Raw genomic sequence first — 19,697 nt, 5'->3', positions numbered from 1 at the left:
GGAAGAAGTGCAAAACTGGCATTGTGAGACTCAAAGGTGAAGGGGAGGAATATGTAGAAGCTGATAAAGAAAAGGCCAAATTTCTTAACAAATGTTTCTGTTCTGTATTCACAGCTGAAGCGCCGGGAGTGGGACCACAGAAGAAAAACGTAAATAGGGATGGAGAAGTAATAGACCCTGATCGATTTTCAAAGGGTTGTGTTTGTGAGGAGCTAGCTAAAATAAAGGTACATCCTAGAGTGCGAAGGAACTTAGGGAAGTTCTGGAAGCTCCGCTGACTGACCTTTTCAACGAGTCTCTAAAGTCAGGAGTAGTACCAGAGAACTGGGGAGGGGTGGATGTGGTCCTTCTCTACAAAAGTGGAAGCAAGGAAGAAGTAGGAAATTACAGGTCAGTTAAGTCATAAGAACTGCCATCTCCGGATCAGGCCCATGGTCCATCGAGTCTGGCGATCCGCACACGCGGAGGCCCAGTCAGGTGTACACCTAATGTAGTTTTAGTCACCCATATCCCTCTATTCCTCTCTTAAGGAGATGTGCATCTAATTTGCTTTTGAATCTTAAAATGGTGGATTCCGTAATAACCTCCTCTAGGAGAGCATTCCAGGTGTCCACCACTCGCTGCGTGATGCAGAACTTCCTGACATTTGTCCTGGACTTGTCCCTCCTTAGCTTCAGTCCATGTCCTCTTGTCTGTGTCACGTTGGACAATGTAAATAATTTATTTTCCTGCCCTATTTTGTCGATGCCTTTCAGTATTTTGAAAGTCTCAATCATGTCCCCTCTTCTCAAGGGAGAACAGTCTCAGTTTCTCGAGTCCTTCCTCATATTCCAAGTTCTCCATACCATTTCTTAGCTTCGTTGCTCGTCTCTGCACCCTCTACAGCATTTTCATATCCTTCTTTAGGTTGAGAGACCAATGTTGGACACAGTATTCCAAGTGTGGTCTGACCATTGCCATATAAAGCGGCATTATAACTTTCTCCGATCTGCTCGTGATTCCTTTCTTTATCATGCCTAACATTCTATTTGCTTTCTTTGCTGCTGCTGCGCATTGTGCCAATGGTTTCAGGGTCCTATTTATCAGTACACCCAGGTCGTTTTCTTGTTCGCTCTTACCCAGCGTTGCACCTGACATTCTATATTCGTATTCCTTGTTCTTACTGCCTAAATGCATTACTTTGCACTTTTCCACATTAAACTTCATCTGCCATTTCTGCGCCCATTTCTCTAACTGACACAAGTCACTCTGGAGTACCTCGCTATCCTTCTGCGATCTGATTGCCCGACATAGCTTTGTGTCGTCAGCAAACTTAATGATCCCACTGGATGTTCCTTCTTCTAGGTCATGAAATAAGATGGGCCCAAGTACCAAGCCCTGGGTAAGCAAATTCATGGAAATGCTTTTAAAACAGAGAATGGTCAAGTTTCTGGAATCCTGTGGATTACAGGACTGGAGGCAACATGGATTCACTAGAGGTAGATCTTGTCAGACAAATCTGATCAATTTCTTTGACTGGGTGACCAGAGAATTGGATAGAGGATGTGCGCTAGATATGGTGTATTTAGATTTTAGCAAAGCCTTTGACATGGATCTATGCAGAATTCTAATAATTATACTAAGTGCCCAAGATATGGGCCACAAAGTGACAAACTGAGTTAGGAACTGGTTAAGTAGAAGATGACAAAGGGTAGAGGTAAATTGAGCGCACTCTTAGGAAAGGGATGTTATCAGTGGTGCGCCACAAGGTCGGTTCTTGGACAAGTTCTTTTAAACATTTTTGTAAGTGTTATTGTTTGGTACGGTTTACCTTTTTGTGGATGATACCAACATCTAAAAAAGGATAGATAGCCCTAATGGTGTGGATAACATGAGGAAGGATCTTAGCATAAGAATGGGGTTCAGAATTTGGCAGCTTTGACAGTGTTCCACACAGACATCTAATAAATAAACTGATTGCCCTCGGGATGGGTCCCAAAGTGATGGGCTGGGTCAAGAACTGGATGAGTGGAAAGCGACAGATGGTAGTGATCAATGGAGATCGCTCTGAGGAAAGGGATGTTACCAGTGGTGTGCCTCAAGGTTCTGTTCTTGGGCCTGTTCTTTTTAACATTTTTACAAACAATATTACTGAAGGGTTGTCGGATAAGATTTGCCTCTTTGCAGATGATACCAAAATCTGCAATAGAGTAGACACCAAGGATAGTGTAAATAACATGAAGAAAGATCTGGCGAAGCTTGAAGAATGGTCTGAAATTTGGCAGCTAAAATTTAATGTAAGAAATGCAAGGTCAAGCATTTGGGCTACAAAATCCCAAGGGAACGGTGCAGTGTAGGGGGTGAAGAACTTATGTGCATGACGGAAAAGCAGGACTTGAATGCCATTGTATGTGATGATCTTAAGGTGGCCAAACAGGTTGAAAAGGTGACATCGAAAGCTAGAAGGATACTAGGTTGCATAGGGAGAGGTATGGCTAGTAGGAAAAAGGAGGTATTGATGCCCCTATATAAGACTTTGGTGAGACCTCATTTAGAATGTTGTGTACAATTCTGGAGGCCGCACTTTCAAAAAGATATAAAAAGGATGGAGTCGATCCAGAGGAAGGCTACTAAAATGTTATGTGGTCTTCATCATAAGGCTTATGGGGACAAACTTAAACATCTCAATCTGTATACTTTGGAGGAAAGGTGGGTGAGGGGAGATATGATAGTCATTTAAATTGCTACGTATTATAAATGTGCATGAGTTGAGTCTCTTTCATTTGAAAGGAAACTCTGCAATGAGAGGGCATAGGATGGAGTTAAGAGGTGATAGGCTCTGGAGTAATCTAAGGAAATACTTTTTTACAGAAAGGGTGGTAGATGCATGGAACAGTCTCCCAGAAGAGGTGGTGGAGACAGAGACTGTGTCTGAATTCAAAAGGGCCTGGGATAAGCATGTGGGATCTCTCAGAGAGAGAAAGAGATAATGGTTACTGCGGATGGGCAGACTAGATGGGCCATTTGGCCTTTATCTGCCATCATGTTTCTATATGTACTATTAAATCTCTGTTCACTTCTGTCTGTGAAGGAGGCCTGTATATCACATCAATGTAAATATATTTTCCATTCCCTCTTTCCAGATTGACTCACGGTGGCACTTGCCCTCCTTTTCTGAACAGATTATATCCCAGTCATAGTTCTCTGTGATCACCACTAAATTCAACTCAGCCTCTTCCATCACAGCCTCTAGATCTAGAATTGTATTTCTACAGGCATTCGTATATCCTGCTCTCCAGAGATTGTCCCTTTTTTATTTCTGTATTCTATTTGATACTGATTTTAGTTTGTAAACAGCTTTGCTGTGTCTTCTAGAAAGGCAGTGTATCAAATTATGCTAAATCATAAACTCTGTGCCTGCCTAGCCAATACATGTTAATGAACCTGTCCTCTAGAAACTTGTCGCAGCCTTCCTTTAACCCGGCTATGCTATTCATTATGGCTAAATACTCGAGGAACATTTCCACAGCTTAATTAGCAGAACCTTCACCACATCACATTTTAGTTCTCATTATTGTGATGGACCAACGGACTATCACATCCACCATCTAACCGACTATCCAGTCACTCCTCTCCAATTAAATGTATGCCTAACTAAATCCACTTAATATGATAAAACCATTTGTTAGCTTAGATGACCAAATTGTATGCTAAACTTGACTCTGTATATGTCAACCTAAGAAGATCAATTTATAACCCGTTTGTCTATGCATTATGTATATCAACCTTGGAACCTGTTCTGAGCTCGTTGGGGAGGACGGGCTATGATAAAACACATTTAAGAAAGTTGAAGAGTCCTGTGAAGTAATAGAAATGACCATTCCTTGGTAAACTGTTACACAGCACTCATGTTAATATTTTCTGTCGTCCCGTTATCATTTTGGTTGCACTTCTTACCTTTATTGAAATAAGACCATGAAGCCACTGCTAGCCTAACCACACTTTCGCCACTGGTTATACGCCCACATCAGTTTCCAAGCGTGTGTTGTAACAACTTTGAATAGTTTTGTGTCATCTGCAGATTGAATCACCTGGCTTGTCATTCCAATTTCTCAAAGCATACCACAAAGTGAATAATCATTCCCTTTCCATTATAACCGCTGACAATTCTCTGAATGAAGGAGAAAGTCTCAGATCTTCAAGTGAGCACGCTTATGGTGCACTACACTGGCATAAAAACCTTCACTCATTCAGAAAATGACTCTAAGTCAAAGAATTTCTCATCAAATTAGACTAAGAATGAATGAGCACCAGAGAGATAAAGTTGAAGCATTCTACACTTCTTCCTCCTTATTCGCAATTTTGAGCATGCTGACTCCTCCTCCCAAATTACATCATCAGTGAGCAGAGTACAGTACGGTACCGATAAAAATTTTGGCGCGTTTTTCTAAGCACTTCATTCAGAGAAAATCACTGCTTACCAGTTTTCACAGAGCACCAGGTTTCAAGGCTTTCTTAGCATTTTCAATTCTGCACCCTCACCTTCCATTTAACTCCCCAACTCTCTCCCCAGGTTGCTTCCGTCCCTGGCGACAGAGCAGCAATTTCCTGGGCAATGACCTGCTCCCACATGTCAGTGGTTTGCGTATGTCAGTTGCCGGGGTGGTTACCGCCATGGCGTAAGGCAGGGTGTCGGGGAGGTGGTGAAACATGAGGCTGACGGAGGATGCAATGGACGGGTGGAGGAGCAGAGGTAGGGCGGCTGCGGAGACCATTTCAGCCTGAGGCTCTGCGCTGGGAGTCAGGCAGTGGCTGCTACTTATTCTCCTCACTGCCGCGAGGGGCCTGGGGCAACCCTTAACCCTATGCAAATAAGTGAACCGTCGTCTCGCGCGAGTTAACCGTTTTGTGCACCACTTTTCTGTCCAGTGCCTGAGTCTTTCTGCCCTCTGGAGCTTTCTAGCATAAAATATATATACGTTGCTGTTGTTTGTGGTTTTTCCATATTCGCGGGTTAGTCAATCCCCAATCACTGCGAATACGGAGGGAGAAGTGTATAGTACTACATTGTTTATCTGAGGATTTGAGATGTGCGGAGGGCCATAATGGCAGTAGCAAAATGTCCATCCTCAAAAAGTACATCTAAAATATATTTGTTTTGAAAATCGTCTCTGTACATCCAGGCGTTTGATCATCCAGACTGCCACGACATCTGTCTTTACACCACATTCTCAACCAAAAATTAATCCAAGTCCCAAACGCCTAGAACAAGACCTTTTGGACATAGGAGGAGCCAGCTTTGTGATGGACTGGCCACCCAGACATGGCAACAGAGCAGAGGGGCACTGCAAACATCTCACCAGAACTCCCTTATAGGATATGGTGAGCCCCCCCAAACCCCACTATACCCACCTGTCTACAACCCCAATAGCCCTTATTTATTCATTTATTGATATTGGCTTTTCTAGACTTTCTTTTATATGCTCTGGAACTTTCGGCCCCTTGATTAATTTTAAAACTTCGAATCCATCCTTTTCTTTATCTAAATAAGGCTCAGAAAAATATAGATCTTTATAAAAATTTAAAAATTGTTTTAGAATAGGACCAATTTGAGAATATGTATTCCCCTTTTCATCTTTAATCACTATTATCTTTGTTTTCCGTTTTTTTACTTTTAGATAATTTGCCACTACTCTTCCCGCCTTATTTGAATTTTCATAATACAATGCCTGTTGAGAAAATAAGTCTTTTCTTATCAGTTTAGAAGAAATCTCATTATACTTCCCTTTTGCTTTCAAGAGGTCTTGTAATGTAGAGTATTCCCATTTATCAATTAATTTTGATTCTAATATCTTTACATCTTGTTCCAAACTATAAAATTGTTTTTTAACTTGTTTTTTAATATATGCCGAAAAAGAAATAATTTGACCTCTCATGGATGCCTTACTGTAACATCGCCTATTTAGCAATCTCCCAAAAGAATATGCGACGTTTACAATTAAAGCAAAATGCAGCGGTCAGACTAATCTTCGGGCTAAAGAAATTTGATCACGTGACACCTTACTACCGGCAGTTACACTGGCTTCCGATGGAAACATAGAAACATAGAAAGATGACGGCAGATAAGGGCTACAGCCCATCAAGTTTGCCCATACCATTGACCCCATTTTAAGTCTACTGGCCCCCTTAACTCTACTGACCTGCTCTATTAAGTCTATCCTAGCGACCCTATTCATTGGTATGACTCTCGCAGTGATCCCACATAGGTATCCCATTTATTCTTGAAGTCTTGGATACTGCGGGCTTCGATCACCTATACTGGAAGCTTGTTCCAATGCTCTATCACTCGTTCCGTGAAGAAGTACTTCCTGACGTCTCCACGAAACTTCCCTCCCCTGAGTTTGAGCGGATGTCCTCTTGTGTTCGAGGGTCCTTTGAGAAGAAAGATATCATCTTCCACCTCGGCCCGTCCCGTGATGTACTTAAATGTCTCAATCATGTCACCCCTCTCCCTACGCTCCTCGAGGGTATAGAGCTGCAATTTGTTCAGTCTTTCTTTGTACGAGAGACCCTTTAGCCCCGAGACCATCCTGGTGGCCATCCGCTGAACCGACTCAATTCTGAGCACATCTTTACGGTAATGTGGCCTCCAAAATTGCACACAGTATTCTAGATGAGGTCTCACCATGGCTCTGTACAATGGCATCATGACCTCAGGCTTCCTGTTGACGAAACGTCTCTTGATGCAACCCATCATCTGCCGTGCCTTAGATGAAGCCTTCTCCACTTGAGTAGCAGTCTTCATGTCTGCACTGATGATCACTCCCAAGTCTCGTTCTGCCGTAGTCTTGGTTAAAGTTTCTCCATTCAAGGTGTAAGTTCTGCATGGATTTCCATGTCCGAGATGCATGACCTTACATTTCTTGGCGTTGATGCCCAGCTGCCAGACAGAGGACCAACTTTCTAAAGTATGGAGGTCCTGTTCCATAGTATCCTTCAGATTGTAGCCGTTTACAGTACTGCATAGTTTGGCGTCATCAGCGAATAAGGTTACCTTACCTTGAAGCCCTTGAGTCAAATCCCTAATGAATATGTTGAAGAGGAGTGGACCCAGGACTGAGCTCTGCAGCACTCCGCTGGTCACTTCCGACGTTTTGGAGAGGGTACCGTTAACCATCACCCTCTGAAGTCTGCCACTTAGCCAATCTTTAACCCATGCAGTTAGTGTTACTCCCAACCCCATCGATTCCATCTTGTTCAGCAGTCTGCGGTGTGGGACGCTGTCAAAAGCCTTGCTGAAGTCAAGGTATACGATGTCTAAGGACTCTCCCGAGTCCAGCCTTCTTGTTACCCAGTCAAAGAAGCTGATAAGATTGAACTGGCAGGACCTACCCTTGGTGAATCCATGTTGACTTGGGTCCCGGAGATTCCCCTCTTTCAAGACCGTATCTAATTTATGCTTAATTAGTGTTTCCATGAGTTTACACACTATTGAAGTGAGACTCACCGGTCTATAGTTCGCAGCCTCAGCCTTGCAACCCTTTTTATGCAGAGGAACGACGTTGGCTGTTTTCCAGTCCAACGGAACTTTCCCCGTGCTTAGTGAGAGATTGAAGAGCACGGCCAACGGTTCCGCCAGAACATCTCTCAATTCTCTAAGCACTCTTGGGTGTAAATTGTCCGGTCCCATGGCGTAAAGTTTAAGTTCGCCTGCCTCTGCTTTAAAGTACTATACGAACTAGCCCCTAAATACATAACTGACCTTTTCTCCTTCCCAGCCAACAGACACAAGAGAAGCTCACATTTGTACTTCGTTTACCCCCAGTTAGAGGATGTAAACTGAAAAACACCATGTACACCTTCTCTCACATCAGGCAGCATTATGGAGTAAAGATCTAGAACAATTGCTTTCGCCCACTACTTATGAAGAATTTAGGAAGCGCCTAAAAACACATCTGTTCCTGAAATACCTAGACAGCTGACCCATACGTCTCTTTCTCCTCAATAACGGTTCTCTTGACCTATCAATCACTTGCTTTCACCTCTTTTAAGTTAAATCAATTTGTACCTTCTTTTATTCTTTTGTAAACCGCATAGAACTTCATGGTACTGCGGTATATAAACTGTTATTATTATTATTATAGCTGCAGGTGGCACCCAAATGGCAGTAGAGTAGGGTTCCACCATAAATGTAGTGGTTAGAGTGGCTTATGGGCCTCTCCTCTCCTCACCTCCAGACTACTTAAGCCACTTCTATGAGCTCTATTAGGCTTTCCTATAGCAGGTGCTAATGTTCCGGAGGCAGATATGTATGTTTTTATTCTGAACTTTGTGGGGATGCAACAGGGTCAGTGAGCATAGGGGGAGTGTCCCTGCAATGTTTATCTGGTCACTTTCAAAACCTTTTTGGCACTTATACCTGCTTTTACATATAGGTTTTGCCTAGGAAGTCTTAACAAGTATTCGATTATCACTGCTGAACAACTAAATCTAGGTCAGCCCACATCCTGCCCTAAAAAGTCCTTGGATACATCCAAAAAGCTGTTTTGATTATCGGCACTTGGATGAACTGACTTGGGCAGGTTTTTAGACGTTTTTAAGTTTCAATTATGAGCCCCTTAGCATGTGACCATAACCTTGCGAATGTTCATGGAGGTAACCGGCGATTGCCTCTTCAGTGCAGGGAACAATTTTGGATTTTTACATTAGGTACACTAAAGCCCCTTGGTTTAAATATGGCTGTTGATTAGTTTTATTTTTCTTGAAACTGTCTATTATTAATATTGCACATTTAAACCATGTTTAGTGTTATTGATCAGCAGCCTGACATAGCAGTTTGTTGTTGATTGGCTGATAGGGTGATTAAACCCTGAGACACCATGTTTGCCTAGTTGTCTGGTTTTTCTACTGATGTAGCTACACTGGAGTGTTTCTGTTTTTGGTTTTTATGGTCCCATTACCCTGAGGAAGTGTTATGTTTAACCACGAAATGTTGGCCACTGTAATTAAATATTTTTTGATGAGAAATTCTTTTGCAATAAACTATAAGGCATTCCTTAAGAGTCCCTTTCTGAATGCCAGTGATGGATTATGCCAGTAGTGACATACATAGTAACATAGTAACATAGTAGATGACAGCAGATAAAGACCCGAATGGTCCATCCAGTCTGCCCAACCTGATTCAATTTAAATTTTTTTTTTTTTTTTTTTCTTAGCTATTTCTGGGCAAGAATCCAAAGCTTTACCCGGTACTGTGCTTGGGTTCCAACTGCCGAAATCTCTGTTAAGACTTACTTCAGCCCATCTACACCCTCCCAGCCATTGAAGCCCTCCCCTGCCCATCCTCCTCCAAACGGCCATACATAGACGCAGACCGTACAAGTCTGCCCAGTAACTGGCCTAGTTCAATCTTTAATATTATTTTCTGATTCTAAATCTTCTGTGTTCATCCCACGCTTCTTTGAACTCAGTCACAGTTTTACTCTCCACCACCTCTCTCGGGAGCGCATTCCAGGCATCCACCACCCTCTCCGTAAAATAGAATTTCCTAACATTGCCCCTGAATCTACCACCCCTCAACCTCAAATTATGTCCTCTGGTTTTACCATTTTCCTTTCTCTGGAAAAGATTTTGTTCTACGTTAATACCCTTTAAGTATTTGAACGTCTGAATCATATCTCCCCTGTCTCTCCTTTCCTCTAGGGTATACATATTCAGGGCTTCCAGTCTCTCCTCATACGTCTTCTGGCGCAAGCCTCCTATCATTTTCGTCGCCCTCCTCTGGACCGCTTCAAGTCTTCTTACGTCTTTCGCCAGATACGGTCTCCAAAACTGAACACAATACTCCAAGTGGGGCCTCACCAAATGGTGCACCATAAGCATGCTCACTTGAAGATCTGAGGCTTTTTCCTTCACTTGGTGAATTATCAGCATTTTGTACTTCCTTAAAAGATTCTGGGAATGAAGCTGAAGATGAGGACCCAGAAGATAGCGTTCTCAGAGATCTTACCGGTGCCGAGGGCAGATGTGAAAAGACAAGAGGAACTACAATCAATAAATGCATGGATGAGGAGATGGTGTGAGGAAGAAGGATTCCACTTCGTGAGGAACTGGACGACGTTCTGGGGCAAGAGCAAGCTCTACAGGAGAGATGGACTGCACCTGAGTGCAGCGGGAACTAGACTTCTAGCAAACAACATCAAGAGAGGAATAGAACAGGCTTTAAACTAACAAGAAGGGGAAAGCCGACAGTCGACCAAGCGTCGATGATTCGGAAAAAGGTATCTTGTGAAGATACTAAGGAGATAAAAGGCTGGGATGGAACAAGGGACAAATTACAGGAGTAGACTAACAAAGGAGAGGAGATTAGAAAGATCATAACCAAAGAGAAGAATCTAATGACCAAAGAGAAGAATCTAATGACCAAAGCACAGGGAAGGGAATTGAAGGCAACAAAATTCCAGGAGCTAAATTGCATATATACTAATGCAAGGAGCCTAAGAAACAAAATGGGAGAATTAGAAGCCATGGCCATTGCAGAGAACATAGACATCATTGGAATCTCCGAAACATGGTGGAATGAGGAAAGCAGATGGGATACAGCACTGCCGGGGTACAAACTCTATCGCCAAGACAGATTAGGACAGAAAGGCGGAGGAATAGCACTATACATAAAAGAAAACATACAATCGACAAGAATGGACATAGCAGAGACGGTCAACAAGCTAGAATCGCTATGGGTTAAAATACCAGGAAGGAAAGGGCCTGAAATAAAGATAGGTCTATACTATCGTCCACCCGGACAAACCGGAGAAATCGATGAAGAAATGGAAGCCGAGATGAAGCGAGAATGCAAAAGCGGTAACACAGTTATTATGGGAGACTTCAACTACCCTGGGATAGACTGGAGTCTTGGAAGCTCAAGATGCGCCAGGGAGGCAGACTTTCTAGAGGCTGTACAAGATTGCTTCATGGAGCAGCTTGTTAGAGAACCGACGAGAGGAAATGCCACTCTCGATCTAATCCTAAATGGGCTAAGGGGACCTGCAAAGGAAGTGGAAGTAGTGGGACCGTTGGGAAACAGCGATCATAATATGATCAAGTTCAAGGTGGAAATAGGAATACTGAAAGGAAAGAGAACCATAGCGACAACTTTTAACTTCAAGAAGGGAAACTACGAAGCAATGAGAGGAATGGTAAAGAAGAAACTTAGGAACACTTCCAAAAAATGGCATACGGTAGAACATGCCTGGTCCTTTTTCAAGAATACAGTGAGCGAGGCGCAAAATCTGTATATCCCCAAATTCAGAAAAGGGTGCAACAAGAGTCGAACAAAAGACCCGGCGTGGATAACTAAAATAGTGAAGGAAGCGATAGGCAATAAGAAAAACTAATTCAGAAAATGGAAAAAGGACAAATCTGAGGGAAACTGGAAAGATCACAGAAAGTATCAAAAAGAATGTCATCGTGTGGTTCGAAAAGCCAAAAAAGAGTATGAAGAGAGGCTAGCCAGGGAAGCACGAAATTTCAAGCCGTTCTTTAGATATATTAAAGGGAAACAGCCGGCTAGGGAAGAGGTGGGACCACTGGACGACGGAGACCAGAAGGGAGCGGTGAAGGAAGAGAAAGAGGTCGCAGAAAGACTTAACATGTTCTTTTCATCGGTATTTACAAACAAAGACACAACCAACATACCGGAACCTGAACAAATCTTCAAGGGAAATCATGCACAAAAGTTAACATCCATGGAAGTGAGCCTTGATGAGGTGCGCAGGCAGATAGAAAAACTAAAAACTGACAAATCGCCGGGTCCGGATGGAATCCATCCAAGGGTTCTGAAGGAACTAAAGGAGGAAATAGCAGAACTACTGCAGCAAATTTGCAACCTATCTCTGAAAATAGGTGTGATTCCGGAGGATTGGAAGATAGCCAACGTAACGCCCATCTTTAAAAAGGGATCAAGAGGGGACCCGGGAAACTACAGACCGGTGAGTCTGACCTCGGTTCCGGGGAAAATGGCGGAAGCACTGATAAAAGAAAACATCGATAAACATTTTGAAAGAAACGAACTTCTGAAAACCAGCCAACATGGTTTCTGCAGGGGAAGATCGTGCCTGACTAACTTACTGCACTTCTTCGAAGGAATTAACAAACAAATGGACAGAGGAGACCCCATAGACATCATATACCTAGATTTCCAGAAAGCCTTTGACAAGGTGCCTCATGAACGTCTACTCCGGAAACTGAAGAACCATGGGGTGGACGGAGACGTGCATAGATGGATCAGAAACTGGTTAGAAGGTAGGAAACAGAGGGTAGGGGTGAAGGGCCACTACTCAGACTGGAGAAAGGTCACGAGTGGTGTTCCGCAGGGCTCGGTGCTCGGGCCGCTGCTTTTTAACATATTCATAAATGATCTAGAAACAGGGACGAAGTGTGAGATAATAAAATTTGCGGACGACACCAAACTATTTAGTAGAGCTCGGACAAAGGAGGACTGCGAAGAATTGCAAAGAGACTTGGACAAACTAGGGGAATGGGCAGAGAGATGGCAGATGAAATTCAATGTTGGGAAGTGTAAAGTATTGCATGTGGGAAGCAAAAACTCGAGGTATAATTATGTGATGGGAGGGAAGTTTTTGAATGAGAGTGCACAAGAAAGGGACTTGGGGGTGATGGTGGACATGACAATGAAGCCGACAGCACAGTGCGCAGCTGCCACTAAGAGAGCGAATAGAATGCTAGGTATAATCAAGAAAGGTATTACAACCAGAACGAAAGAAGTTATCCTGCCGCTGTATCGGGCAATGGTGCGTCCACATCTTGAGTACTGCGTCCAGTATTGGTCACCGTACCTTAAAAAGGATATGGCATTGCTCGAGAGAGTTCAGAGGAGAGCAACACGACTGATTAAGGGGATGGAAAACCTTTCATATGCTGAGAGATTGGAAAAACTGGGACTCTTTTCCCTAGAAAAGAGAAGATTAAGAGGGGATATGATAGAGACTTACAAGATCATGAAGGGCATAGAGAGAGTAGAGAGGGACAGATTCTTCAAACTTTCAGAAAATAAAAAAACAAGAGGGCATTCGGAAAAGTTGAAAGGAGGCAAATTCAAAACTAATGCTAGGAAGTTCTTCTTTACACAACGTGTGGTGGACACCTGGAATACAATTCCAGAGGAAGTTATAGGGCAGAGTACAGTACTGGGGTTTAAGAAAGGTTTGGACAAATTCCTGCTGGGAAAGGGGATAGAGGGGTATAGATAGAAATTTACTGCACAGGTCCTGGACCTGTTGTGCCGCCGCGTGAGCGGACTGCTGGGTGCGATGGACCTCGGGTCTGACCCAGCGGAGGCATTTCTTATGTTCTTATGTTATGTTCTTAAAAGGGAATAAAGAGTAAGCAGAGTGTTAGAAGGAAAATTAATTTAAGTAGAAGTTAGTATTTTAAAGAAGGAATCTTCTTTTCAATAGGTATTTTTGGTGAATTTGGCAGTAACATTCTGTAAGCAGGAAAACTGCTAATTTAAAAAGAGTTTGGTGAGGAGAAAAGACCAGATAGGAATATTTTAAGGAAAGAATTGACCTCTCCTTTACAAAGCTGCGCTAGGGTTTTTAGCTGCGGTAACAGCTCTGATGCTCATAGAAGTCCTATGAGCATCCAAGCTGTTAGTGCGGCTTTGTAAAGGAGGGGGTCAATTCCTTAAGGTCATTAGTGAGAAAAAGAGAATTTTAAAGTGTTCTCTTTATTGAGGGGAACAGTATTTAAAGTTTAAGTGGCCAGAGTTGGCTCTATTTAAGAATAAACCCCCATTTATGAATCCGTGTTAGGATTTTTTATCACTGGCCGCAGCGGTAAAAGTTCCAATGCTCATAGGAATTCTGTGAGCGTCAGAGCTTTTGCCGCCATGGACGGTGATAAAAAAACCCCACTAATGCAGCTTCATAAAGGGGGGGAATCTCTTTGGAAAACACAATTTGAGGAAGTGAATGCTGAGAGTGGAGGAGCCCTGAAGATGATGCACCATTAAAGATTTTAGCAAGTTTAAAGTAAGAAAGGTTCCTAGTTAAGCATAAAAGACATTTTATTTTCCAGAAAGAGTACAAGTACTGTAGATCTCCAGCAGGGAGACTGTTCTTCTTTGATTGATTTAAAGGTTAAGGTTACATCTTCTACAAGAAGAAGAAACAAAGACTGAAGGTCTTCAGACGAGTCATCCACATCTGCCAGTTAGAGACTCAAACACATAGGAAGCACTCAGATTGTGGTGTTCAGTAGTCTTGGTATAGCAGCTCTAAAGAAAGTTGTGATTTCAGTTGAAAAGACAGAACCTTCAGCTGAATTTACTATTATCCCAGGACAAGCAGGCAGGTATTCTCACAAGTGGGTGATGTCTTCCGATGAGGCCTCGATGCGGACTCCTCACAAGCAGACTTGCTTGAAGAAACTCGAAGTTTCGAGTCGCCTGCACCGCGCATGCGCGAGTGCCTTCCCGTCCAGGGCGTGTTTCCTCAGTTCTTACTTTTCCGCGGAGCCGAGAAGTCCGTCTTTGACTCTCTGCATGAAGTATTTTCACTTGTGCCTTCTTTCGACAGCGGTTTTGTGTTCTTTTTGTCATGAATCGCAATTTTTTCTCTTTGTTGTTATTTTTTTTTTTTTTTTAATTATTCCGTTTGTTCGACCGGGCAGGCCTCGTGGCCGCAGCCCTGCGGCTTCGATCTTGCGGCAGCTCTTTTTCGGCCTATATCCCAGCCTGCAACCGGTTTTAAAAAGTGTTCCAAGTGCCAGCGCGCAATTTCCCTCACGGACCCTCATCGACGCTGTCTTCGGTGTCTTGGGCCTCAACATCTCCCGAAATCATGCCGGCCTTGCTCAACACTTAAGTCTCGTGCTTTTAAGCGTCGTTGTATCCTGTGGGAACAGCTCTTTACCATGGAGTCTTCAATGGAGCCCTTGACGTCGAAGGGTGCTTCGCCCTCGACTTCTTCCAAAGCTCTTCCGGCTTCCACAGCTTCTACTCTGAGCCTCATCAAACCTGCCTCGTTTGTACTAGCACTGTCTTCGACGCCTGCTGCGATGCCTTCCTCTGTCTCTTCAGGTCAGATAGGGTTTGCCTATTCCCACGGTTGTGCTTAAAGTGCCTAAGGCTTCTAAGTCCAAGCACTCTCACACTGCCTCGAGGGAACAAGAGGCCCGTGCAGATGGTCCCATTGGAGACACGGATCCATCCTTGCCGGCTTCGTTCCAGACCTTGTTGGAGAAGCAGTTTATTCAGCTCTTTACTACCATGGGGCCGAAGCTTCTCTCACAAATCCAGCCTGGGCATTCAGTGGTGTTCCGCGAGGTCGAGCCGCCTCCTATGTCTCAGTATCATGCACACTCTTTGCAGGTAGCAGAGTCTCTGCGAGTGTCTGGTCTGGCATCTGGGCACAGACAGCAAGGAGCAGATTCTTTGCCAGTGCCTCCATTGGAACCCTCACACTCAAAGCAAGGAGCAGAGTCTTTGCGAGTGCATCAAGGTTCCTCTTCTCAGCCTCCATTGCTTCGTTCCACAGTGTTTAGCCCTATCCACTCTCTGGAGGCTTCGACTGGGGCACGTTCTCCTCGATCCTCGAGGCCTGCTTCGAGGCATAGCTCGCTTCACAGAACGAGGCATTCATCGAAGCATTCATCCAGGCATGCCTCGCCTCACCGCAAGCAGCCTTTTCTTCAGTTTTCTCCACCGCCTACATCGACCCTTCTGCTTCCGGACCTCGAGGATCCGGTAGTTCCCATTTCTTCATCCAGGTCTCCTTCTTTGCTGGACCAAGCTGCCTCGACATCCTCGAGTCCTTCTCAAGGCCAGACTTTAGCAGATCAGCTGTCCTTTTCATCTTTCCTTCATCAGATGGCGGTTGACTTGGATATTCAACTAGATACTGGCTCGAAGTTCTCCAAGGAATATCTCAAGACCATGCATCTCTCAACCTCCGGCTGAATCTCTCAAGCTTCCTCTCCATAAGCTTTTGGATCAAACCTTTGTTCACTGTCTGGAAACTCCTTATTCCATTCCAGCTGTTCCAGGCAAATTGGACTCTAGATACAGGACAGTACATCATAAGGGATTTGACAACACTCAATTGTCTCACCAATCCCTTATGGTTGAATCTTCTTTGAAAAGATCTCACCCTTCCCAGGTGTATGCTACTGTCCCTCCGGGAAGGGAAGGTAAAATGATGGACAGATTTGGTCGTCGCATCTACCAGAATTCGATGATGACCTCCAGAGTCCTCAACTATAATTTTCATTTCATCACCTATTTTGTGTTCTTTCTTTCCATTGTTCCAAAGTTTATGCCTTATCTGGATTCTCGTATGCACTTTGAGTTCCAAGAAGTCCTTGCATCCTTGTCACAACTCCGACTGCAACTTCTTCAGTCATCCTATGATGCTTTCGAGCTGTCTGCTCGAGCTACTACTTGCTCCGTGGCCATGCGACGTCTTGCTTGGCTCCGTACTATCGACATGGATCCTAACCTGCAGGACCGGCTGGCTAATGTTCCTTGCGTGGGCAATGACCTCTTTGATGAGTCTATAGAGGCAGCCACCAAGAAACTCTCAGACCATGAGAAGACTTTTGCATCAATTCTCAGACTGAAGCCGAAGCCGGCTCCTCCTCGTCCTACACACCCTCCTCAAATCTATCAGCGGCGTTTTCCACTAAAGCAGGCTCCTTCTACTCGTCAGCCTGTCAAGAGGCAGCATCCCCAGAAGCAGCAAAGCCTCAGCTGCCTGCTGTACCTAAGGCTCCTCAGCGTTTTTGACTGTCTAGAACGGAGCATAATCTCAGTCGTTCTGCCATTTCTCGTTTTTCCCCCTATCGGAGGTTGTCTCCATCATTTTTACCACTGATGGACGACGATTACTACCGCGACCTCTGGGTCCTTTCCATCATCAGGGAGGGATACTCTCTTCAATTCCATCAAGTTCCTCCGGAACATCCACCAAGAGAGTATCCTTCCAATCCCTCCCAGACCGCCCTTCTTCTTCAGGAAGCTCAAGCTCTACTTCAGCTTCGAGTTATCGAGCCAGTTCCTCTAGCTCAGCAGAACAAGGGATTTTACTCCCGTTACTTCCATGTTCCGAAAAAGGCAGGCGATCTGCGACCTATTTTGGATCTCAGGGTGCTCAACAAATTTCTAGTCAGAGAAAATTTTGCATGTTGACCTTGGATTCTCTTTATCCCCTCCTTGAGCAGAACGACTGGTTATGCTCTTTGGATCTCAATGAGGCCTACACACACATTCCCATTCATCTGGCCTCCTGTCAGTACTTAGATTTTGGGTGGGAAATCTGCATTATCAATACAGAGTACTCCCTTTCAGTCTGGCCTCGTCTCCCAGAGTATTCACCAAGTGTCTGGTAGTGGTGGCCGCAGCTCTCAGGAACCATTGTCTTCAAGTATTTCCATACCTCGATGACTGGCTCATCAAAGATTCCACGTCTCAGGAAGTCGTGGTAGCAACCCAGCGGACTATCTGGTTCCTGCAAAGTCTGGGCTTCGAAATCAACTTTCCAAAACCCCATCTACAGCCTTCTCAAACTCTTCACTTCATCGGAGCTGTTCTGGACACAGACCAACTCAGAGCATTCCTTCCTCAACAACGTCTGGAAGCTCTTCTCCATCTTTGTCATTCAGTGTCCTCTCGTCCTTCCATCTCGGCGAGACACATGATGGTTCTTCTGGGTCACATGGCATCCACGGTTACACGTGACTCCTTTTGCCAGACTTCATCTCAGAATACCTCAGTGGACCCTGGCATCTCAATGGACGCAGGTTTCCGACCCTCTGACTTGACACATCCAGGTTACTACTGCTCTGACACAGTCTCTTCGCTGGTGGATGCTCTCTTCCAATCTATCCAGAGGCTTACTTTTTCACATGCCCCCACATCAGAAAGTTCTCACGACAGATTCTTCAACTTACGCTTGGGGGGCTCATCTAAATGGTCTCCGTACTCAAGGCTATTGGACCAGTACGGATCGTCAGTGTCATATCAATCTGCTGGAACTCAGGGCGATTTTCAACGCTCTCAATGCTTTTCAGCATCTTCTTCACGACCGTGTAGTCCTCATTCGAACGGACAATCAGGTCGCCATGTATTATGTCAACAAGCAGGGAGGCACGGGATCTGCCTCCCTCTGTCAGGAAGTTCTGAAAGTTTGGGATTGGGCAATTCGCCACAACACCTTCCTCAAAGCTGTCTACATTCAGGGGGCGGACAATGCCTTAGCAGACAACTTGAGTCGTCTTCTATAGCCTCACGAATGGACTCTCCATTCCACGCCCCTTCATCACATTTTCTCTCAGTGGGGGATGCCTCAGATAGACCTCTTTGCAGCTCCCCACAACTACAAACTGCCTCAGTTCTGCTCCAGGATGTACTCTCCTCATCGCCTCGAGACAGATGCCTTTCTTCTGGACTGGACGAATCTCTTTCTATATGCGTTTCCTCCATTTCCTCTCATTCAAAAGACGCTGGTCAAGCTGATGACCGACCATGCCACTATGATTCTATTTGCTCCTCGGTGGCCCAGACAAACCTGGTACTCCCTTCAACTCAGCAGCAGGGAGCCATACCTTCTACCAGTTTTTCCCTCTCTACTTACACAGCATCAGGGATCTCTGCTTCATCCCAACCTGCAGTCTCTACACCTGACAGCTTGGTTCCTCTCAACATAGCTCCTCTCCAGTTTTCTCAATCTATGAGGGATGTTTTGGAAGCTTCACGGAAGCCTACTACTAGACAATACTATCACCAAAAATGGACTAGATTTTCTACGTGGTGTTTTTCTCATCATAAGGAGCCTCAACATTCCTCCTTATCTTCAGTTTTGGATTATCTGTTGCACCTTTCTCATTCGGGCCTCAAGTTTACATCGATACGAGTCCATCTTAGTGCAATTGCTGCTTTCCATCAGCCTATTGAAGGGAAACCCCTCTCTGTTCATCCTGTGGTTTCCAGATTCATGAAAGGACTTTTCAATGTCAATCCTTCTCTCAAACCACCTCCTGTGGTTTGGAACCTCAATATTGTTCTTACTCAGCTGATGAAACCTCCATTTGAACCAATGGACAAGGCTCATCTGAAGTATCTCACTGGCTTCACTTCTGCTCGACGAGTCAGTGAGCTCCAAGCGTTGGTTGCAGATCCACTTTTTACAGTGTTCCATCATGACAAGGTGGTTCTTCGCACTCATCCGAAATTCCTTCCTAAAGTGGTCTCGGAATTTCATCTCAACCAATCCATTGTTCTTCCAGTGTTTATTCCAAAGCCTCATTCTCATCCTGGAGAAGTTGCTCTTCATACTTTGTACTGTAAACGTGCTTTGGCTTTCTATTTGGAACGCACCAAACCACACAGAACTGCTCCTCAACTTTTTGTTTCCTTTGATCCGAACAAGTTGGGACGTCCTATTTCTAAGCATACCATCTCCAATTGGATGGCGGCTTGTATCCCTTTCTGCTATGCCCAGGCTGGATTACCCATTCACAGTAAAGTCACAGCCCATAAGGTCAGAGCAATGGCAGCTTCTGTAGCTTTCCTCAGATCTACACCTATTGAGGAAATTTGTAGAGCTGCTACTTGGTCCTCGGTTCATACCTTCACTTTTCACTATTGTCTGGATACTTTCTCCAGACGGGATGGACAGTTTGGCCAAACAGTATTGCAAAAT

At 44.4% G+C, this 19,697-nt stretch overlaps 1 protein-coding gene across 8 annotated transcripts in view; it reads left to right on the top strand.

Moving 5' to 3' along the window:
* Positions 1–19,697, top strand: part of LIN52 (lin-52 DREAM MuvB core complex component) — a 358,493-nt gene that overhangs the window by 254,696 nt on the left and 84,100 nt on the right. Inside the window, exon 8 of one of the 8 annotated variants that reach the window (XM_033951062.1) lies at positions 115–165. The exons of the other annotated variants lie outside the window; for them this stretch is intronic. The gene's annotated coding sequence lies outside the window, so the exon portion shown is untranslated. Of the gene's footprint in view, positions 1–114; positions 166–19,697 lie in introns of those variants that run through there. 8 annotated transcript variants of the gene reach the window in all.

Source organism: Geotrypetes seraphini, chromosome 7 (genome assembly GCF_902459505.1).
Source record: "Geotrypetes seraphini chromosome 7, aGeoSer1.1, whole genome shotgun sequence".
NCBI classification, from domain to species: Eukaryota; Metazoa; Chordata; class Amphibia; order Gymnophiona; family Dermophiidae; genus Geotrypetes; species Geotrypetes seraphini.
This window is presented reverse-complemented; position numbering and strand designations above follow the sequence as displayed.